This window comes from Protopterus annectens, chromosome 7.part0 (assembly GCF_019279795.1).
Source record: "Protopterus annectens isolate FY-2018-M chromosome 7.part0, PAN1.0, whole genome shotgun sequence".
NCBI classification, from domain to species: domain Eukaryota; kingdom Metazoa; phylum Chordata; order Ceratodontiformes; family Protopteridae; genus Protopterus; species Protopterus annectens.
Genome location: NC_056739.1, coordinates 484,687,310 through 484,711,355, shown reverse-complemented (window position 1 = coordinate 484,711,355; position 24,046 = coordinate 484,687,310). Strand labels below are relative to the sequence as shown.

The 24,046-nt window shown below is 41.1% G+C and overlaps 1 protein-coding gene across 1 annotated transcript in view; it reads left to right on the top strand.

Annotated features, from left to right (window-relative positions):
• The window catches only part of LOC122806553 (very-long-chain 3-oxoacyl-CoA reductase-like), a 529,905-nt gene that overhangs the window by 238,706 nt on the left and 267,153 nt on the right, over window positions 1-24,046 (top strand). The gene's annotated exons all lie outside the window — the stretch shown is intronic.

Sequence of the window (24,046 nt, the reverse complement as noted above, 5' to 3'; positions counted from 1 at the left end):
TACTACTGCTGCAACAACACTCTTGGCCAAGTTTGAAGATTTACCAAATATGTTTCACTGCATGATTTTAATAAAAATTAACTGTTTTAAGTGCGCAACAAAATGCCATTTTTTTTTATTTCTGTTTGCATTTATTACTGCAGCATATGGAATCCTGGAGGCTATCTACACTTCTCTGAATACTTTTAACACAACTGCCAAAGGGAGTCTGTCTTATTTTTTTAAGTAGGTCCCAGAGAGTAACTTCTGGCATTAACACTTTCAATTTATTCTTTATGCTGCTTTTAGTAGTGCAAGCTTCATTTTTTCCTCTTTTATTTCTGTGTATATACTACCATTGAGAGGCACTGTAAAGAAAGATACTTGTGCCAGTGTCAGCCCAACCTACTGTACATATTTGCCAAAGTAAGAGAAACAGTTATTTGCTTTTGTGGTTGTCTTGCTGAATGCTTGAATGTATTAGGTAGACATATGCAGGCTGGTTTATTTGAGTTGTTTATTGATATTTGATTACTGGGAAAGTCCAACTGGGTAGAAGCTCATTTTCAGGGGAGGCCCAGGTAGGGAGCCTCCAAATTATTACAAAATATTTTAAGAATAATTTTATTTTTACAGTCTTCAAAAATAAAGCAAAAACATCTGTAATTCAAATAATTATAACAGATTAGGCAATATAAAATCACTGGTTAAAAATCAGTACAAGTTATTTGACAGTCATTTAATATTTAGAGAAATTTTTGACAGTTTGTCGAAGTTAAATGTAAGTTAGCCTAATACAAATAGGAATTGCAGTATGAAGTGAGGGGAAAAACAGGTTTATGGTATGTTTAGAGAGAAAGTAAAGGAACAGAATTTGATAGAAGGAAGTAAGTGAAGAAGGGAGAGTTAAGGCAGTACAAGGAATGAAAAGGTACTTGTTCGCATTTAGAGATATAATTTAGCCTGGTTTTGAGCAAGGATAGAGTGGTTGAAATTAAGTCCCACTAAAAGCTGAATCTCAAGCTGATTTGGCTGTTTGTCTTGACCTCTCTTTCATCATTTATTTATTCTCCAGTACCTGCTTCATCCACTAAATGGTCTTGAGGTAGCCAGGGTCTACCCTGGCTCTCAGTGAGCATTGGGCAAAGAAACCAGTCTCTGGACAGAACAGCAGTCCATCACAGACCTCAGGCTCTCTTTCTGTTAGTTTGTCTAGGACAGCTGTAAGGACTTTTCCAGGCAGGGACATTTCCAGGTTGTGTGACAGAGGTAGGTGAAAAAGTAGATCAAGTCTTCATTGTTAACTGACATTGAAAGTCCAGGTATCAGCCATTGTAAAATTCTTTATCTGAGAAGTATTGTCTGTTCACCACCAGATGCATTCACAAGGTTGACAATGGTCCACATGTTGTCAGAACTGGATTGCTGTAGTTCTCTTTTTTTTTTTTTTTTTTCCCCTGGGTTGCACATTTATAGGTTTGTAAGTTGCTAGGCTGGGAAGGAAGGCTAGGCTGAGGATTAATTTGTGGGTTCCCATCCATTCTTTGTAAGTTAGATTTGAAACTAGTGTAGGATCTGCTTTGCTTTACAGAAGGCAGGAGTTTGTTTAACAGATGGGGAATTTTTTACTTGGATACCTGTCATGCTAACCAGTTGTATTTCTGCTGCAATATAGATTAGGTCCCTTGATGTTGTAGTTGTACTACCACCAGTTTAATGGTGGCATAGTGGAATAAACAAAATTACATCATTTACAATTTTGTAAGGCCAGGCATAGCTCATCTCATAGGAATCTGTAGGAGATGGGGAATAGTGACATGGCTGGATAACTTACGGAGCTCATACCCAAGATTTGTTTTTTGTTGAGGAACCACTGGAAATTTTTCATACTGGGTTAGTGTTTTTATGCCAAAGGGATCACTATATTCTATTGTGGCCCATTGATGGATGAGTAGAGAATGGTGACCTTTCTAACCTAGTAAAGATGCCTTTAGTAATCAGTTGGCAAAGGAAGAAGGCTTTCCTTTCAACAGAGAATATGCTGTTGTCAAAGGTGAGCTCATTTTCCACAAAGATGAGTGGATGTCTAATGACAGTGTCTGTTCTAAAGGGAATATCATTTTTTGTGGTAGATGTATGAGAGTAACTGTTTCCAAAAGTGTATGATGCTACTTTTTATTTTTGGTGTTCAGTGTTAGACTATGACCCTGATGCCATGCGTTTGTCTGACCTTGGACCTCTTTGAAGATTAGACTATCTTTAGGACAGTGTTTTACTCCAAGCTTGTATCCACAGACTTGATCAGCCAGACGCCTTTAATGGCAGATTTGACATCAGAGATGTAAATGCCAAATAGAAGTCATCTCAAAACCCAGCTTTGTGGATACACCACTGGTGACAAGTCTCTTAGAGGATAGTGTCATTAACTATAAAAGTGGTGGCTTGTAAGTAAGTCAGTTGGTAATCCAGTGAGTTATATATTCATGTATATCAAGTTTGATGAGTTTGTTGTTGCAACAATGGTGGGGTAGTATCAAAACCCTGAGATAAGTCAAAGTAAGCTGTATGCACAGAGTTAACCCACATCACTGCTTCAGTTACTGTTTCAAATAAATCTGTTAAGTTCAATGCGCAAGATCTACTTACAGATCCAAACTGGTTTGGCTCTATTGATTACAGGTGCTGTATGTCTCTGTTTCAGGTCCATGATGTGCTTCATACTTTTGTATAGGATGTTGGTGAGGCTTACAGAGTTGTAGTTTTCCAGATTTTTGAGGCCTCCCTTGTTTAGGGGAACTACTACAGCTGTCCTTCTGTCTTCTGGTATGCATTCAGTGGACATGCTGTGGTTAAATATTTTAAGGAGTAGGTTTGATAGCATATATTTCATACTGACCAGAGAACAGCCTGGTATGATGTCCTTACTTGCGTCACTGTTGCAGTTGTATTACCAGATGGGATATTGCCCAAGGATAGCCATATGTCTGACTAGCATACCAATACCAGAGTGCCCTCGTCTTATGCTATATGTCTGATGTGTGACCTCATCCCAAAGGAATCTGAGGTACAGGGAACGAATTACCTCTGAATCTTCTTTCGCTAGTCTGAGTACTGAACTATTGCTTCAGCTTTGGTCTGTCAGGCATGTGATTCACTCCTGTTCCTCAGCTATTGGACAGATAAGTATCCTCATTGGTGACCTTCCTGTTCTTTACTTTTTGTGCTTAGTTTTATACATGTAATCGAAGAGAGGAAAATGTGATTGTAGGAGGCAGATTTCTCACAGTGGTCATTATTCAAATGTCTTTTTTGTTTAGATGCTGAATATAACTATAGGAATTGTTTCACTTGCCAATTGTTTGTGCCTAGGATTTTGCTTAGTCTGTCTTCATTAAAAATGTACCCTTAGAACCAAAAGCTTAAAGCTCCTTCCCAAGGTAAGATGGAGTCATTGTTTTCCTCTGTTGATGTCCTTCCAGTGCTGAAGAAGAGTCTAAAAATCTAAAGCGCGAGACTTATACTGTTGAATTGGACTGGACATGTCAGTTCTCTCTCTTGATGAGACGTTGTATTTTTTAATTTGTAAGTACTGTACTTTATATCCAGACTCAGTAAGACAATGTGTTGCAGCCGTCTCGCACACCTGTCATGTCCAAGTAGTAGTCCATTTCTGGTGAGAAGTGGAAATCTCACATTTTTTCAAAGGGACACAATGGCATAGTTCAAAGGTTCCCCATTCCTTAATCAAGGTACATCAGGGCTCACAGTCACTTTATTTTGCATACGCAGATGTCAGTTAAGAACCTACTGTTCCTTCTCAGACTCTAGAGGTCCTCCAAATGAATGTCTTCACACATGGGCATTTCAAGGCTATCATGTCTTTAAAGGCTTCCTCTTTCCTGCTGCTGCTGGTTCTCTCCAAAGACTAAGAGAAGAATGTGAGGATGAAGAGGATTCTGAATCTGATGAGGATGTGCTACCCAGATTAATTCACCAGTGGCTTATGCTTCTGATGATGAAGACATTTTACCTTCTCATTCCCCTTTGGGAGAACTTTCTTTTGGAGATATTGCTAAAATGATGCAGCATTTTCAGTAGGAGGGTTCTAAATTATCTGACCTCCAGATGTTGTGCCCTTTTGGAAATAGGGATGCCTAAACCCTCTGGCTTCCCTCCTGTTCTGGAAGGTTTACTGGATACTTCCTCCATTGTTTCTCTTAATCTGTAGTGTCAGCCACCTGCCCCTAAGAAACCAGATACATTCTATAAGGTGAGACTGGGAAAAGTTCTACTAAGCTTCTCCCTTCCTGTAATGTGTTTCCTAATGGTATGGGCAGCAGCTCTATTGATAAGGTAAAAAAGGATACATTTTTGCCATCTTGGCTGTTAGGGCTATCAGTTACCAAACCCATATGATCAGATACCTTTTGTGCGCTCTGGGCAGCTTGGGAAAAGTACACTCAATTTTGGAGGACTCTGAAGTAAATCTTCTGCATTATCTCTTCTTACTCTGCCTTTCAGGTTGCTCAGCAGTAATTATAGCTATGATGCTGCTAATGCCTTTTCCAGAGCAGCTGCTTTTGGGTCTGTTCTTCATAGATTTTCTTGGCTTAGACTTCAGGCTTTACATGAAGATCTCAAAGCAAGTCTTCTCCACTCACCTCTGGATAGGCAGCACCTCTTTGGTTCTGCTGCTATAGAACTTTTCAAGACCTTGCATAAAAAAGGGTAAGGTTATGCAACATGTAAAACAAATCTTTCTTTCTCTTGTACCCAAGATTCAGCCCTTGCTTTGCAAGGAACAAAAGCTTTCTGAAAAGTATAAAAGGCCAATTAAAAGGAGATTTCAGGACAAGTCTCAGCAGGACTGCAAAGGTTTGTGCCCCTCCTTTCCTGACAGTCCATCCTGTTTGATTATTTAATATAAAACCAGATAAATACGTAGTACACCAACCGACTTTATTCACAGTACTGACAAAGTGCTTTCACCCATATAGGGCATCATCAGAGACAGTTAAAATAGCACTATATATATAAGTTGTGGCAGTTGCGGCTAGGTGCCAGTATACTGCCAGGCATTAATGACACTTTATCCTTAGCTTGTATTTTCAAATACAAGTCACTGTTTATATAGAAATAGATTTTTATACACTGATATTTAATGCATTCATTTTCTTATTATTTATTTTACTTTGATATTCATTTGGTTTGTGATTAGTCCTTGGTCATACACACACACACACACACACACACACACACACACACACACACACACAAATATTAATTACTTTTACATTTAGACACAGGCATCATTATTATTATTTTGTATTTTTAGTTTTGCTACCAGGATTATCAATTTTATTTTCACATTTATCTTGATGAGTTGAATTTAAGGTATGAAATAACTGTTTTTATTTATGAAATGTAAATTACATGAGTTATGCTAACAATTGTCTTTTATTGTAAGAAGTTTCAAAAAATTTTAACTAAGCAGATAGTGAAGGGTTAACATGAAAGTCAGTTAGAATGAATTATTAAGTATGACTACTGATTTGGTTTATGTGATTTTGAATTTTGTATTTAAATTATATGTGCTATTTTAACTGACTGATGATGCCCTATACAGGTGAAAGCGCTTAGTCAGTACTGCGAATAAAGTCGATGTTGGTGTACTACGGATTTATCTGGTTTTATTTTATTACTTCTGCTACGCTTTAGCTGTTTGATTATTTAGCCACTGCCCCCTCCACCTTTGCCATTCCCAGGTTCCTTTGTCTCGTAAGCTCTTTCTGTTTCTACTAGTCTGGCAGTCCAGACCTTCAGACATATGGGTTCTCTCCATCATTCAAAGTGGTTACAGAATGTCCTAATTACCTCTCCTTGTCTCTCGGATTTTCCACTGCCTCCCCCTAAGCCAGATACACCTACTTCTCCCACTTCTGCAAGACCTCTTTGCTCAGGGGATAATAGTTTTTGCCTCTTTATCAGGGGGGAAAAAGAGATTTTTATTCAAGAATGTTTCTGGCTCCCAGACAGGACAGTTTTAGGCAAATTTTGGAGCTTTGTTTCCTCAAAGCCCAAAGTTTCAAGTTGATTCTTCAGTTTTTACTTCTAATGATACTTGTCTTTTTAGTGATATTTGATTTAAAGGACACTTATTTTCACATTCCTTTTCTCTGGCTAGAAAGAAATTCTTGTTCCTTTTCATCAGTTTCAGTTTTCTGCTTTACCCTTTGGTCTTTCAGCTGCCACAGTGTTTTTGCAAACTGCCTAGCTCATATCATTGCTGATTTCAGGCAATTTAAATCTTTCCTTATCTGGGTGATCTCCTCATTCAGGCTCCTTCCCAAGAGATCCTTCTAACTCATTTGGATTTTATGAATATTCTAAGCAGTCTGGGGTTGACTCCACATGCCAACAAGTCTTGTTTAGTTCCATTCCATTGTTATTGGCTTTTCCTAAGATGCAGACTCTGTACTCTGTCAAAGGCCGCCTTTTTTCAGCAGACAATGTTATTTTTGTTTACTTTCTAAACCTTCTCCTGAATCTGGCTTCAGCAAGAGAGATTTTTGAGAGCCTTAGAATACATGACGTCAGTAATTTTTATGATACTTTATGCCACATTCATAGAGAAAGATTCAGTGGTACATCAAGTCCATTTGGATTCAGCATTGCCACTCACTAAACTTCCTAATTTCTCTTTTACCCTTTATCAGAAAGGAGTTCCAGTGGTGGATCAACCTGATTACACTCTACCCAGGAGTGCCCTTTCTGGTTCCCTGTCTTTGCCAAGTTCAAGCTGTCTATGTTCACACACAAAGGAACACAAAGGCTGACTTTTTGAGCAGATTGAGAGCAGACCCTCATGGATGAATGCTAAACAGTGAGGTCATTCTGTACATTGTCCATCAGTGGTGGTACTCTCCAGATCATTTGGCCTCCGCACACAACATACAGCTGAGGCTGTTCTGTTAGAGTGCCATGTCCTCAGGCTTGGACAGATACCATATCCTTCCCTCATAAGGGAAGAGTCCTCTTTGATTACCTTTCATTTCCTCTGATGTCCATATTCCTAAAATCAAGAAAGGCAAGCCGGTATCTTGCTTGTGTCTGGGCAGTTATGGTATACCTCACAGGATGGACTTGCATACACTGAACAAAGGCTTTCTAATTCACCACAACCGATAGCCCGTGAACCTGAGACTTTGAGTGAGAGAGTATTAATCCATCTCGGGCACTCTTTTTCTGAGGGTGTTAAGGTTTTACAGGAGGCTCGAAAACTAACTACAAGGAGATTCCATATTTCTGCATAGGAAAAAGATTCTCATTATGGTGCCATGTAAAGAATCAGGACCCCGTTCAGATGGGTTTTCATAATCTGTCTTGCTTGTGTCAGCTGCTCAGTACTGGGATGGCATTCAAGAAGTTTGGACTTCAGGTTAATGACTGCCTTCTGTTCCAGGATTAATATTGAAGTATAGGCAAAGATAAAAGGATAGGGGAGTCATAAGTGAAAGTCCGATTCTGGTGGAGTTTTTAGTCAAATCTAGAGTGGAAGCTTTTTGGGGATAATTAATGGGGCATATAAAATATTGTATGATAGCTATAATAAGCAATTGGATGGTGTTAGAAGAGACTGGAAACGCAGTTTAAAAGGCAACAATAAGAAGAAGTAAGTACAGCTCCCTAGTAAGCAACAAAATCCAGAATGTTTAGGATTTTTGCTTGGAAGCCTATGCATAGATATACATTTTTTTTTACCCCAAGCAGATTTCAAATATTTTTTTTCCCTTGGGTAAGTAGCAACTTTTTGAGGTGTTATGAGGAAGGAGTCAACAAGGCATGTTTTGGGAGGGCAATGAGTTGGCAGATTTTAAACCTTCCATACAGAATACTCTGTCAGAAATATTGGGGGAACAAATGGCCTTAACGAAGGAATTGATGCTTTTGAGCAGGCATAAAGGGTCTGAATTGCCCAGATATAGTAAGTTTAATTTTGTTATCTGCCTCAAAAGTAGTTACTAGAAAATGAAAAGGTAAACCCCCAACTGTATTAGAAGTGTTGAATGTTGTTAATTTGATAAAAATAATTGAAAATGGGATCTTTAGTAAAGGGAAGAAGAATCTACATAGAAATAAATGGAATATGTGGAACAATACAAATAGAATGAAGTTCATGAGACGTGAGGTTTAAGGGAAGATGTAAATTAAACAATGTTGGATTAAATAAAAGAAAGCATATATATGCAATGTATGTAAATGAAAAATGTTAATGTGAGTTGTTTTCTTTTTTGTTAATGCATGTATGCCTATGTTTTAAATAGTAAGTTACTAAAGTTTAAAAAATACTGGGATGGCATTTTCTTCTGTCAAAACATTTCTACCTGCTTATCTCTGGATCCACCTCTTTCTCCTAGATTTTAGGTCCAGTAGTTTTAATTCCCTAATGGCAGAAAGAGTAGATCCTGACAAAACTGTGGCAAAAGGGCAGTGTTAAAAGTTGGAGACAGAATTTTTGTGGAAAATGATTATTCACAATACCAGGTAGAAGAGAAACATTTATTCCAGAAATTAGATGTTGAGAGGCAGGTGTGAGATTCATGATGCAGAACCCAGCTGTCTTCAGAATATTTTTTGTGTGATCAAAATTATTGTTAATGCAGAACAAGTTAGGGGGAAATACAAGAGTTTGTTCAACAAGGTTGAGCTATCAAACAAAAGGGGACAATGCTTTTCATTCATCTGATGGTAAAGCTCATAGAGATTTGTCAGTGAATCCTTTCACAATGTTCCAAAGGAAAATGCTTGAGACACAGAAAAAAGCACAGGAGGTGACTGAGACTTGGGAGTACCTTGAATTGAATTGAACTGTAGTCTAAGGCTGGGAAATGGAGGTGAGTAGCAATAAGACCAGCAACACTGAAATTAGTGAATACATGTGAAGCTATAAGGCATAAATCACATTTGTGAAATATGGCTTTACAAGAAAAAGTGGATGAAAAGGATTGGATTTTTGTTGACTTTAAACTTGTTTGGTGACTGACAGGCAGATGCCCCACTTTATATCATTAATGTTTGGAAGGACAGTAAAAGGAAAAAAAAAACGGAAGAAAAAGGGAAAATGTAACTAAGTAAAACAACTTTTGCCCTTAGCAGCATTTGTATAAAACATTTTATATAAATTGCATGTGATATAGTAAAGTATTTTTAGCAAATGTTGTACATGATAAAGATACTGAAGTAATCGAATGAACTAGGAGCCAGATACCAAATGAAAACCAATCCAGAGAACAAGGCAGAAACCACCACACAAAATTGTATTAAGCCCGGGAAACAGTTTATTTAGCGCTTTTGTCTGTAACGATAGACTTCTTCAGAATAATCATTACAGTTGAAATTACTTCTTCAGAATAATCATTACAGTTGAAAACGCACTTAAATACTGTTCCTTCCAGACAGATGACTTTGTCGACCAGTAATAACTTGAAGGCAATTAGTACTAACATCCTTAAACAAAGCACTATAAAAATGTGAATACAAAATAAACGCAATACGTGTGAATAAAATACAGAAGTAATACATAAATATCTATTAAATAGCCATATAACACATACAAAATAGTATTTCATATAAGAATGCGGTTTTAAAAGACTGCTTATGCTAATGCTGTCATTAAGACCAGCACTCACATGGGCATCAAGTTTGACCTGCCAGCATAATATTCGAAATTCAAGAAAATAAGCCCATGAGCCATCTTGTTGATCTTTTGTAACTCCAAGTACAGCAAATTTAAAATTATGTGAAGGGAATTTTGCTACATGTTTGTATAGGGCACTATTGATGTTACAATTCCTTATGTCCCTACAATGCTCATATATTCTTTCTTTGAGCCTTCTTTTAGTTTTCCCTACATAAAACACGTGTATAGTGTGCACAATGCTGCATAAATCACTGCAAATGAATTACAAGTAAAAAGACCATTTGGCCTAACAAAAATGTGCTTAAGTTTGCACTTTTACTGTATTGTAAATGTAACTACACTGAGAGCAAAACCCGCATTTCTTTATACCTATACTTCGTTTAAGTGTTGGTGCAGACTCGCCTCTTTCTAATAAATTTTTGATAGTAGTCCCTCTTCTGAAAACTGTCTGAGGTTTTGATCCTAATTTTTCTAAAATGTCACAATTCGACCAAGATTTAATGGCACAGGCACTGAGGGGCCACTGGTGGTGGATGGGAGTGAACAGCTAATGTCAGCTCTTCTATTCTGTGGGGATGGAGGCTGCCTATACTCACTGAAATACGCAGCATATGTGCCTAGCCAGCTCCATGCTTCATGAGCAGTGAACAGTTCAGGGGGGCTGGAAAGGCTGCCATGAGGGGTAGGAGTTAGGCGCACTTCCTGGTAAAGAGTATGACAGTGTACCGGCATTTCATATCTTCTCACTAACCCCATTATAGAGTGAGATTAAGCTGTAGCAGAGGCTGACAGGCCCTGTAGACCCGAATGAAAAAGTTCAAGAGCTAGTGACTGATGGCCAGCTGTGGAGGGAAAAAAAAGAATTCAAAGGAGTGATCTGCTAACGCGGTATATAAGGAAGAGTAAAATAGACTGAGGGCTGGACAATAAAATGGTTAAAGAATCTGTAAATTTGACTTGCAAGGTGGCTGCTGACTGAGGAGTATGTTGCTTAAAGCTCTTTCAGCATGAAAACTGAGAAATTGTTTAAAAAGCCAGAAACTGTCATCAGTTTAGCAAAAATGTAGTTTGTATGTGAGTTCTGAAGAAGTCTTTATGTAAGATGAATAGCGCTAGACTGTGGTGTTCCTTTAAAGTGGTTATTGGTTCCATCCTGTGCCTGGATGTCTTCCTTGGTTTTTGGTTTACTGATAGGTGACTTTTGTTTACTGGCAAAAATGTAGTTATTTGCTCATAATTCTACTGCCTGGATATCACCAACTAAGTTAGAGAAAGTAATCAAAAATCAACCAGAAAAGAAGCAACAGCTCTAGGTGGGAAAAACCTTGTAGATGTTTAACAAAATGCAGTTAATATTTCAACTTTAGTATAGGAGCTGACATCCAGTAAGTTAGAGGAAAAATGAAGCAAATACTTTCAGGGGTGCTCACATTGACTGGAAAACTACTGCAGAAGAAACTTGTTGCAAGTCTGATAAGCTGATAAAACTGCCAAATAAGACTGGCTGAGCATGAGGTTTCTCAAGAACTGTTAAGAAATAGTTGGATCATGCAGAAGAGAACCTGCTACACCAACGAAAGTGGATGAATTGATTATATTAACTTAGTAGCAGTACAAAGAAGCAACTGGGCTGGTGTTCCAAAGTAGGATTTGCTAATTGAGGTGGCGCATTGTGTGTCTACTCCAGAATCTAGTCATCAGAAAGCAACCAAGGCCTATATTAATAAAGAAATAGCCAAAAAGAACTCCTCTTGACACAGCTTTAGGGGCAAGTGTTAGAGACTATGGTCGTTAAAGTGCTTGTGGAAAATGATTGTTCTCTGTATACCACTTTGAACAGAAGAAAGTTTTTCCTAGCAGTTGAGGCAGTCAGAGAATGTTAAGAGATAGGTCTGAGATTCAAGTTGCTATTTCCAGCTGTCTTCAGAATACTTTGGATCAAAAATGTTTTTGGATGCTGAGCAGGCTGTGGAAGAAATAGTTTAGCTAACAGAGTGAGTCAGCAAGGTGAAGGAAACTCTACACCTCAAACTTCTGACAATAAGAAAGCCTATAGAGACTTTGCAATTGAACCTTTTCCCAAATGTTCCAAAGAAAAAGCCCAGGATCGGTCTAAAAGAATTATGAATACCTTGGACTCAAACCAGACACTGGTGTTGGGAGACTGACATGAATGTTAAAAAAAACAGCAACAATGTGAAACTACTGAATAATTGGGAGAACTGTAAAGCCCCAGTCCTATCTGATATAGATTAGACCTTTGAACTAAGGTCTACAAGAAGACTAGAAAAGTCTTGACTGTGTTAAACTAGTGAGAGAACTGTAAAACATTTACCCCACTTTGAGTCATTAATATTTAAGACACTAAGTGAATTGAAAAACCAAATGGAATTAACAGTTTTTGCTATTAATATTTGTATAAACATTTCCAGATGTACGTTGTGTGCTATTTTGTAACTGTATTTGTAAACTGCATATGTATGGTATGCAGTCAGAGGCTTTGTAAATACAAGGAAGGAGTCTTATTAGTGACTGTTGTATATGCTAATAATACTAAAGTAGGAAAGTATGTTTACTGATTTGTAATGTATCCAGGCTTTATACTGTAACAAGATAAGAGAGGCTGGGAAGCTACTTAAAAGTTAATACAGTACAACGATCTTGGGTTGCTTGGAGAATGTAAATGTGTACTTTAAATAATAAATCTGATGATGTTAATCTTCATTCATTCCTTACTGATGGGTGTCTGTTCCGTCCTCTGAAGCGAGTCGGCTGTTATACCAAACTCGTGCTAGCCAAAACATTCACAAATTAAATCCTTACCTATAGTGCCTCTCTCCATATTACCTCAAATCTCTTTTGCCGCATACGAAACAAGGCATGTCAGACCAGGCTGTCAGCTAGGTCATTGAATTTTTGTAATTTCTTGTTTACAAGTTGTCGACTCCTTATAGCTATAATTTTCACTTGTTTTGATATATATATATATATATATATATATATATATATATATATATATATATATATATATATATAGTTATCTATTTTGTAATTGCTGTATCTCTCTTTCTCCTCCCTTTCCCTTTCCACCAAAGTTGGTAATCTATTGTACCATTGCTGGTACAGACCTTTCTATTTACCCTCTGGGTATTTTTCTTGCCATAGTTGGTATTCTGTTAAGTTTTTTTTTTTTAAATCTATTTCTCTTCTGTCTCCTAATTTCTTCACTGTGTTGACTGGACATGTCTGATAAGAAGGGTACCATGGGCTTCAAGCACTGTGTTCAGTGTAGTAGGAAAATGCCTAATGTGGATAATCAGGATTCTTGTTTAGGGGTCCCTTTCGGTTAAACCACCTTGTAACATCTGTAAAGGTTTCTGCTCTGATACACTTGTGGAGCACAAGAGTAAATTAAAGCTTAAAGGACTATTAAAATCACCTTTTGCGGAGGCTATTTCCAAGTCTGAGGGCTCCCCGCCTCCTAAGAGAGAACACAAAAAGAGGAACAAGTCATTACCCTCCCCTCCTCATGATTCTGAGACTAAGCAACAGGAACCAAGACAAAAAGTCCCAAAATTGGCACCATCTTTAGCTCCTAGGCCTAAACCTTCCACCTCTGCGCTAGTCTTCGGTTCTGAGTCTGCAACCAGCTTTGGTGCTGACTACTTCGGCTCCTATGACTACATTTACAACGGCACTGACTATTACCACAACTTCGGCACTGACGCACCTTTCAGCACCAATAAACATCCCGGAACCAGTCACTCTCCCTATTCCTGTACTTCATATTGGTCCTTCGACCTCTGTGCCAAAAGAGGAAATACTCCCCCAGACCCAGATATTCCCACTCTGTGGATCCATTTGCTGGCCAGCAGTATAGCCCCTTCTTAGACTGCCCCACGTCACCCTTGGGGATGTCTACATGATCCTCCAAGAGTCTTTCAGAGCTGGATGCAGTGAGGCTAGTGGATCAACTCTTGGTGGCCAAAGGACTTTCTACTCCATCTAAGCCCCTCCCTCCCACTCAGAGCCGAGGGATTTCATCCAAGGACTCCACAATACATTTTCCTCCCTCGATCTCCTACTTGGTTTCGGAGCACCCATCACAGATGCCAACTCTGGTTCCAGCCTTTTCAGTACTGGTGGTAGACCTTACCATGGTACAGGAGCCTACCCTTTGGTCTTCGGCTCCTTGTGAGCTGGGCCATCCGCGGGACCAAGATTGGTCTGTTGGCACTGGCTTCCCTGGCACATCATCTCTCTTCTGAATATCTGCCTTGGTGCCAGTTGCCCTGGTGGCGCTGTCTCTTCCCGTGGCTGCCTCCCTGGCGGCAGGTTCTTTGGAGCGGGGTGTGACCCCGGTCCCAAGGTTGTCTGTCTCTGTTCCGGGCTCCCACGCCTCTTTGGGAGGACCTGCTTTCCAGGTGATGGAGAGGGCTCTGGCTTCTGTTGCCTCTCAGTTGGTTCCCTCGGCAGTTGACACAGCACACTACTCATGGACACCGGGCTTGGGAGCCTCAGGACACCCTTCAGCAAGGTTCCCCCTCTGCAGCATCCTCCTCTGATACTCCCATCGAGGAGGTTCCTCGCAAGAGGTCATGCTGGAGGAAGCACGTGGATTCCCCAGAGGAATCCTTGACTGAAGGTACGGACTACGATGAAAGGGAAGGGTCCCCACGATCACCCCCTGATGATGTCTCCTTTGGAGACATCTTGGAGATACTTAACAGTGGGATGATTGGTAGTCCACCATCCCTTCCCCTGAGGAGTCCATATTTTTGCAGGCTTTCTGAGCCTGGCCGTCTACCCCCCTGGGTAACCCACCTGCAGATTAACTCGTACAGCTCATTGTGCAGCATGCATGGAATAATCCTAATACCATTGAACCTATCCCTTGGAGGCCAGATAATTCTGTCACCCCCTCAAGATAATACTGACTGGTCTAAGGCCCTTCAGTAGATGCTATAGTTGTGGTGGCAGCCACAAACAAATCTCGCTGAGGAGAGCTCTACTGTCCATCTCCCAAACAGGGAATCTCTGGCGATAGACAGACTGGAGAAGTGGATGTGTTCTTTAGCGACCTTTGCCATCCTGTCTCCGAATTACCTGGCGCATTTTATTCTACTCCAGAGAAACCTGATTACCAAACTCTGAGATCCTGGCAGGAGCAGTGTGGTACAAGAAAAATTTGCCTCCCAGCTTGCGACCCTGGAATCCATCTCTAATTCATCCATGAGGTTGATTTCACACTCAACCAAAGGGGCGGCTAGAGCAGCGGGCATGGGCATTGTTAGAAGATGTCACACCTGGATGCGTCTGTGTGACTTTGTGGACCCTTTTAAGTCTTCCTTCCTTAATGCCTCTGTAGAGGCTTCATCTCTTTTTGGCCCAAAGGTAAAAGACACTTTAGCCAGGTATGAAAACAACAGTAAGACCTTGTCTGCCATGGGCTTGTGTTTTTCCACACCTCAACAATCCTATTCCAGGAATCACAGGATTGGAAAGATGTGGTACAAAAAGTCCCAAGCTCTTTCCCATGATGCACATGGAGTTTTCCCCCCTGGGGCAGAGGGGGGAACTCAACTAGAAGGCTCCCCGTCCGAGGCAGAGGGGGTCCGCATAGCCAGGGGTCCAGAGATTCTTTCTCAGGACAGCCATACCAGCGCTCCTAAAGAGCAGCCTGATTGCTTACCTCTGGAAGCAGTCGGGGGTCTTTTTCTTCTCACCACCTTGCCTGGCAAAAAATAACTTCAGATTCGTGGGTGCAGACTATAATCACCAGAGGTTCTCATTCTCTTCAACCTTTCCCAAAGGCTTTAAGGTGCATTCCTGATGTACCACCCAGTCAAAAGGAAACGGCTCTAGAAATCCAAAAGCTGCTTCAGAAAAGTCATCCAAACAGTTTCTCCAGACCAAATAGAATCCAGTTTTTACTCAAGGTTTTTTTGCCAAAGAAAACGGGACTGGAGGCCGATTCTGGACCCTCAGCATCTTAAACAAATTAGTCCAACAAGAGAAATTCTGGATGATCACGGTACAGTCTATAGTCCCCTTCCTGAGCAAAGACGATTGGATGTGCTCTATAGATCTTCAAGATGCATATTACCACGTAAAAATGGACAAGCGATCCAGAATATTTCTCCGCTTCTAGATGGGAGCCAATCACTACCAATTCCGAGCACTGCCCTTTGGTCTCTCCACAGCCCCCAGAGTGTTCACCAAATGTATGGCAGTGGTAACAGCTCACTTGAGACTGCAGAGATTCAGAGTCTTTCCATATCTGGACGATTGGCTCCTCACTTCCCCAACTAAGCATCTACTGGTCTCAGCAATCTATTTCACTCTGTCTCCTGAAACAACTAGGGATAATGGTGAACAAAGACAAATACAAACTGCTTCCTTCTACGAGACCGGAGTTCATAGGGGCAGAATTTGACACCCAATCATGTCTAGTCTACCTTCCTCTTCACAGGATACAAAGAATCAGAGCTCAACTCTGAATGATAGTCGGGACAAAGTGCCAGTTCGAGCAGTCCTTCAGCTTCTAGGGTCCATGGCAGCATCTGTAACAATGGTACCACTGGCAAGGCTGCGTATGAGGCTTCTTCAGTGGCTTTTGCTAACACAGTTGCCCCCTTTGAACCTCCCCATGTAATTTCAAATCAGGATAACAGATTGCTGTGAACAAGATTGGTGTATGAAGCCAGAAGAGAACCTATGGTGTCGTCCTTTCTCTCCTTTTCAGCCCAAAGCCATAGTGATCACAGACCCCTCCCTAATCAGGTGGGGGGCATTATCAGGGAAAGTCTGTCCGAGGCACTTGGTCACCCATAGAGGCCAATCTGCAGATCAGTGTTCTAGAACTGAGGGTGGTCCTTTTAGTGTTGCAAGCATTCCAGTCTGCTCTCCCTTTAGGAACAATTGCCACATCCCGTCTGACAACATGTCAGTAGTCTTGGTACATCAACAAACAAGGTGGAACAAAGTCCTACCCATTGTGTCGTGTGGCCATGAGGATTTGGCAATGGCAGATTGCTTCCGACAGCTTTCTGAATTCAATGCACATTCCCGGGAACTCCCAACGTGATTGCAGACAAGTTGAGCAGATGCATTCTCCTGCCTCGAGTGGTCCCTCAATCCTGCAGTAGCGAAGAAGAGTTTCAGTCTCTGTGGTCAGCCTTGCTGCAACTTATTTGCATCCCCCTTAAACTACAAATGCAGCAGCTACTTTGCCCTGATTCCCCCGAAGGAGGCATCCCCGAGGGACACTCTTGTACATGATTGGCCTACAGGAGTTTTTTATGCCTACCCACCAATTACTCTGATTTCCAAATTTTTGATGAAGGCCCGTTGTTTGAGAAGCAGCGTGATCCTCATTGCTCCTTACTGGCCATGACAAATTTGGTTCCCTTTCCTTTGGCCTCACCTGCTACAGCAACCCTGGATTTTGGATCCAACTCCAGAATTACTATCGCATCCACAAGGATTGGCATATCCAAATTTATTGAACCTTAAGCTGACAGCTTGATTCTTCCACTTCTGGTGATTGCCAAGCAGAAAAACTTGTCCTCCCCTGTCTGCAGCATCCTTCTGGCTTCCCATAAACCTTCCATCAGGAAACTTTACTTCAGCAAATGGAAGAGATTTATTCTGTGGTCTTGTGAAAAAGGGATAAATCCCTTCTCTGCACCAATATCAATGGTTTTAGACTACCTGTCTAATTTTCTTCAATCAAGAGCTGCAACTTCTTCAATTAGAGTACACCTTGCAGAATTTCTAACTTCCACAATGGTTTAAGACTCATCCTTAATCCCTCACTGTCTTTGTAAAACCTCTTTGAAGGGAGTTTTTCACATTAGACCCCCTTTCAAACAACCGATTGAACCATGGAATTTAACATTGATTTTACAAGCCTTGAGTCAGCCTCCCTTTGAATCTGCTGCCACTTGTGACCTAACATTTTTGTCCTAGAAAACCTTATTCTTGGTGGCCATTACCTCAGCGAGACAGATTTCTCAGTTACAGGCATTATCTATTAAACATCCCTACATGGTGTTCCATAAGGATAGAGTATTACTACGGACTAACTCTTCCTTTTTGTCCAAAGTTATCTCTCGTTTATCAGTTAATCAGACTATTGATCTTCCAGTCTTCTCGAAGCTCTCGAACAAAGGAGAGTATACGTTGCATTTGTTTAATGTGCACAGACAACTTTGTTTTTATCTTAACAGATCTAAATCCATACAAAAGTCCGTCCAATTGTTCATATTCTACTCAGGACCAAAGTTGGGAAAACCGGTTTCCAAGGTTATATTGTCTAAATGGTTGAGGGACTGCATTTCCTTTATCAATGAAACAAGGCTTCTTTACCTTCTAAAATTAAAGCACATTCCATGAGATCAGTTGCAACATCTGTTGCTTTTCATGCGAGAGCATCCATGGATGACAATTTTGCAGCAGCAACATGGGCCTCTCCTCATACATTTATCACTCACTATAAATTGGATATGGTCTCCAGGGGGAGAGTGTCCTTTGGTTCAGTGGTACTCAGGAATGTTCTTCCACAGGGCCTCCCAGGAAAGAAGGTAGCTAGGGACTCTGTCCCATCAGTAAGGAATGAATGAAGATTAACAACATCAGATAAAGAAGTTATGTTCTTACCATAACGTTCCATCTGTGTTGATATTCATTCATTCATTACAACCCTTCTACCAACCCCCTTCGAAAGACTCTTGAGGTTCGGCTATGGTCCTATCCTAGGATAAGGCAGTTGCTCAGAAAAAGCCTCAGCTTTTCTCTCCCTGGTATTTCCTTTCCTTATGGGCAAACTCGATTGGAGGTAATATGGAGAGAGAGGCACTATGGGTAAGGACTTGGCTCGAGAGTTTTTTGGCTGGCACGAGCTTAGTATAACGGCCGGCTCTTTTCCGAGGACGGAACTGGCACCCATCAGTAATGAATGAAGATCAGCAACACAGATGATCAGCAACACAGATGAAACGTTATGGTAAGAACATAACTTTTTTTCACTGTTTAAGCTAGACATCCAACACCACGCAATGTTCATATTTTAAGGCATTTGCCCAAGATAGCAGCACTGTAAGAAGCAGGCTGGTTTATTTTTCTCTGTGTGAAAAAAGTGAAAATGGTGTAAAATGCCAGTAAAGGTTTAGAACTTATGTAAAATTCAATTTCTTGGTAGTTACTTCACTGTCTGGATGTCAACAAAAAAGAAATGTGAAAAAAGTAAGAGGAAATCAGCAAGAAAAGCAACAGGAAGAACCATTCAGCTTTTCAGTGCAAAGCACTTCAGGTTTCAGTTTTGGTACAGGAGGTTTCCTGCAATTTAGAGGAAAACTAAATCAAATGCATTCAAATATGTTAAAATAAGTAAAACACTGGAGGAACATACGCAGACAAATTACAAATGGCTGAAGTAATTAATTAGATGAGCTGATAAAACTGCAGAAATCAGAGGTTTAAGTGGAGGGAAGACTTAAATATGAGGCCTCACAAGAAGACCATTTCAAAAATAGAGTTAGAAGACATAATATACAGGGAAAACCTGAGATTTTCTGTGATACGCAAGAAACTGGAAGCAATAGATTGCGTTAATTTTATGGAAGTACAGATAATTAGCTGAGTTGGTATTCTATAGTAGGATTTGTTAATTAAAAGGGCAGATCATTTGTATGCTCCATACAGACAAGACCTGGATTAGTAAAGATGCAGTCATACCAGCAGAAGGAACTGCATCTAACTGAGTTGTGACCGAAGAGAAAAGTATTGCACATTGGGAACACCAGCGAGTTTGTTGGAGATTATTATTCACTTTATACTGGGCAGAAGAGAAGTGAGTTTATCCCTCCACTCTTGGGATGTTGAGAGACAGGTGTAAGATTCAAGTTGCTATCTCTTTCAGAATATTTTCCCTGGAAGGATCAAAGGCATTTTTGAATACAGAACAGGCTAAGGAAGAAACAAAATGTTTACCCAACAAATAGTGAGTTAGCAAGCTGAAGGAGATTGTGCTTCTCATTCTTCTGACAGTAACAAAGTCCATAGAAAGAACTTAACAGTTAAACCTTTTCCAAAGTTCCAAGGTGATGTATCCACCTGTCTTTAAAATATTTTTCTTGGAGGATCAAAGACATTTTTGGATACAGGACAGGCTAAGGAGGAAATGCCAAACAAAGAATGAAACCTCAAGCTGAAAGGGACTGTGCTTGCCATTATTCGAACAATAAAGCCTATAGAAAGAACTGGTCAGTGAAACCTTTTCCATTGTTTCAAAGGAAAATGGTTGAGTGAAAGAAGAAAAGTCCAGGAACTGACTAGAAAAATCAGGAGTACTTTGGACTTGAGATCAGTGTTGGGTGGTCAAGATAAGTAAAAAAGATAATGAGGAAAAAGACGATCAGTAATGTGAAATTATGAAATAAATGGGGGAAAAAAATGTAATGTCATTTCCATTAGATGCAGTTTACACTTGAAAAAATTGCTTCTTTAAGAAGTGGATAAGATTGGAGGTTTGTTTACTGTGTTAAATTGTTAGGAGGACTCTATAATATAAGTAAAAATGTTTTTGATGTTCTTCGTGTTTCACTGTTGCAGTCATTACATTTGGGTTGTCTGCTTTGCAGTAGCCCTCAGTCGGCCTGATAAAGTCTTGGATCCTGCGTCTGTTGCTGTCCCTTCTTCCATGACGTCAGGTCATCAGGGGTATAAAACATGCAGCCGACACCATTACATCAGTCTTTCTTGCCGTGCAGTGCCCAAAGCATAAGCAGTTCGCAAGTGCCAGTCGGCTGACTCCTGAAATTTTCATTTTCGAGTTTAAGAAACTAAGTCTTCAACTAAAGCTAAGTACCCCGTTGGGGAAACTTTTTCTTGCTCCTTACTGATGTTAGTAAAAGTTAATAATTGCATTACTTGTGGAAAGCAAATACCTCACAAAGATTTTCATTCGTACTGTATTCCTTGCATAGGCCCTGACCAACACCGTGCCTTGTTGTCGGTTTTGTGCTTTATTTAAACAGCGCACTTTAAGTCATCGGTATATTTTCGCTTCTAAATATTTCGGTTCTCTGTTTAATTATCCAGAAATGTAATCTGTTAGCCTTCCGACTACCGGTATTCCGAAAAACCGCAAAGATAAAGACAGAGACAGGCTGCCAAGGTCCAAAGCTGCCGACGACGTTTCTCCTAAGCCATTCGCCAGTTCCCAGGTACTCAGTGAGGCGCTTTCGCAGCCTGATGCCCGCTACTTCTGACTCGCAGACCTCTATTGAGACCCATTCAGAGTCCGGTATGCAACGAGATACTTCAACTGTGGAACCTGCGGATGTCTCTACCTTGGATGGGTCCGGAGCCGCTGTGCAGGCACTGGCTTCTGAGGGTGTATTCAAGGCCTATGGACTTGCATACTAAACCGACGCCTCCTTCATTTTGGCCAAAATCTTGAACCATGCCTAAGAAACCGACACCCAGGCCGCATGCTCAGGCCTCTATGCCTAAAAAACAAATGATAAGAATGGCTGAAGATCTTATAACTCTAATTAGGGGAAGCCAACCTCCCCTTCTAAGAGACCTAGGGCTGAAGTTGTTTATGAATCTTCTGAACAGGATTCTGATTTTTCTGATTCTTCTGATTTGGATTTGCCCGTATCTACTTATGAGGTTTCTGATGCAGAGGACTCTCTTCCCTCTGCTTCCCCTCCAGAGGATTTTTCTTTTGGTGAAACCTTACATACTCTAAGGGATCATTTCCACTGGGAAAGCCAGGATTTTTCTGATTCTAAAAAGAGGCTTAGGGATTTCTTACTCCTGCCTCAGCATAGGCCTTTAGCTATACCTCCTGTACTAGACATTGTTGATGATGCTTTTTCAGAATCTAGTTTGGCTCCTAATTCTTTGCCTCCTGCTCCCAGGAAACCTGACAGATATTACAGGGTTCCTGATTCTCACAAGTTACTTTTTAAAAATCCTATTGCGGATCCAGAGACTGTTTCACAGGGACCCAAGGGCATTAAGGCTTCTACTGCTAAAAATCCTACCCCCTCTGATAGAGAATGCAGGGCGCTGGATAGATGGGGTAAGAAAGTTTACACTTCTGCAACCTTGGCCATTAGGGCTTTAAACTGCCAGTTTCATATGTTAAAATTTCAACAACATGTTATTGGATTGCTTAAACAGAAAATGATGTTAATGCCTGACTGTGCTGAAAATAAAGAATTACAGGATTTAATGTATTCTGCTGAACAGGTTGGAAAACATACTTTGCAATGTGGATTTGATTCATTATAGGCCTCTTGCAGGGCTGCTGTTGGTCTGTGCTCAGAAGGCATGCTTGGCTTAAGAAGCACTCTTTGCCAGATCATGTTAAAGCTAAATTGCTGGATGCTCCCTTAAATCAGGATTGCCTGTTTGGCAACAAGGCTGAGGAAGTTCTTAAAAAGATGGAAGATAAAGAAAAATCTATGCAAACTGTTAAAGATTTCTTACAAGTTCAGCCGCCTAGATTTAGTAGGCACAAACTGGTACTTTCCAGCCCCTTCCAGGTCTTCTCAAGCCAAACACAGCAGAAACCCCGGGATATCCTTCAAGAATGCAACTGCAGTCATAACATATGGGTTGTCCTGCCTCAGGCAGCCCTCGGTCGGCCGGATTCCAAAGTCTGGGTCCGACGTCAGCTGATGTCGCATTTCTCTCCAACGTCAGAGCGGCTGGAGTATATAAGCATCAGCCGACGCCATTTTCTTCAGTCTTTCTTGCCGCGCGGTGCCCGAAGCAGAAGCAGTTCGCAAGTGCCGGTCGGTCAGCTCCTGTATTCTTCGAATCCGAAGTCATCAAAAAAGCTAAGTACCCCGTTAGGGACCTTTTCTTGCCTCAGCCGATGTCAGAAATTACTGAAAAAGTTCACAATTGTCTGTCCTTGTGGTAAACAAATACCTCATAAGGATTTCCACTCTTACTGTCTTCCTTGCCTTGGCTCAGACCACGACGTCTCGGCCTGTGTCGCCTGTGCTCGCTTCAATAAGCGCACTCTCAGGCACCGGGCGGAGTTCGCTGAAGACTTTTTCGGCAAAAAATTTGCTTATACAATGCCGTCAGAACTTCCGACATCGCAAACTCCCAAGAAATGAAAAGACCGGGACTGACATCCTCGGCCCGCGTCTACCACCGACTCCACGCCAAAACCTACCGCGAGTGCTCCGGTTCCCCCTGAGACGGTTATTCCACCGCTCCGAACCGAAGACACCGCATTACCGACGACTCCGATACCGGATACCTCTCCGACGCCAGTTATAGATTTTCCTCCGGATACTGAAACCGAGGAAATGCCCGAGACCATTGCTGTAGATAAGGTCACTCCTGCACGTGGAGCTGCTAGGCCTCCTATGGCCATGTCTATTAAGGCCTACACTCGTGCTAAGGCAGCCAGCAAGACCAAGCACCTTGCTGCTAAGGCCTTTCCTCAGACTACTCCTGAGACACAAATCATGACTATGGCCGCAGACTTAATTTCCATGATTAGAGGCTCACAGGCCCATCCTGAGAGAGGATCCCAGCCTCCTTCTGATAAGAGGCCCCGGGTTGAACCCTCTGACCCTATCCCTTCAGATGAAGATTCTGAGGACTCTGTCCACTCCGATGGCCAGGAAGAGCTCTTCCAGACCTATGAGGACTCAGATGCAGAGGATTCCATCCCCTCTGCCTCCCCTCCTGAGGATATTTCTTTTGGGGAAGTTCTGCATACCATGAGGGAACATTTCAAGTGGCAAGGCCAGGAATATTCTGATTCCAGAAAGCGCCTTCGAACCTTCCTTAAAAAGCCCCAGCACTGGCCCTTAGCTATTCCTCCTGTGCTTGATGTTTTGGATGATCTATAATTCTGACTCCAGTGTTACCCCTGATTCTCTTCCTCCTGCTCCAGCCAAGCCAGACAGATATTACAGGGTCCCAGAAACACATTCCCATTTATTCAGGGCCCATGCTGTTGATTTAGAAACTATTTCTCAGGGACCTAAAGGTGTTTCAGCTTCCACCTCTAAAAATCCCTTGCCTTCCAACAGGGAAGCTAGGTCATTAGAGAGATGGGGGGAAAAAGGTCTACACCTCCACTTCTTTATATATGAGGGCCTGAATTGCCTCTTTCGTATGTTACAATATCAGGATTACCTGTTAGATGATTTACAGAAAACATTGGCCTCTCCTGATCCTTTAGACAGGAAGTCTTTGCAGGAAGCTGTACATAATTCTCAGCAAGTCAGCAATCACTTTCTGCAGTGTGGATATGATGCATTGGAAGCTTCATGTAGGGCAGCTATGACAGGGGCAGTCATTCGTAGACATGCATGGTTAAAA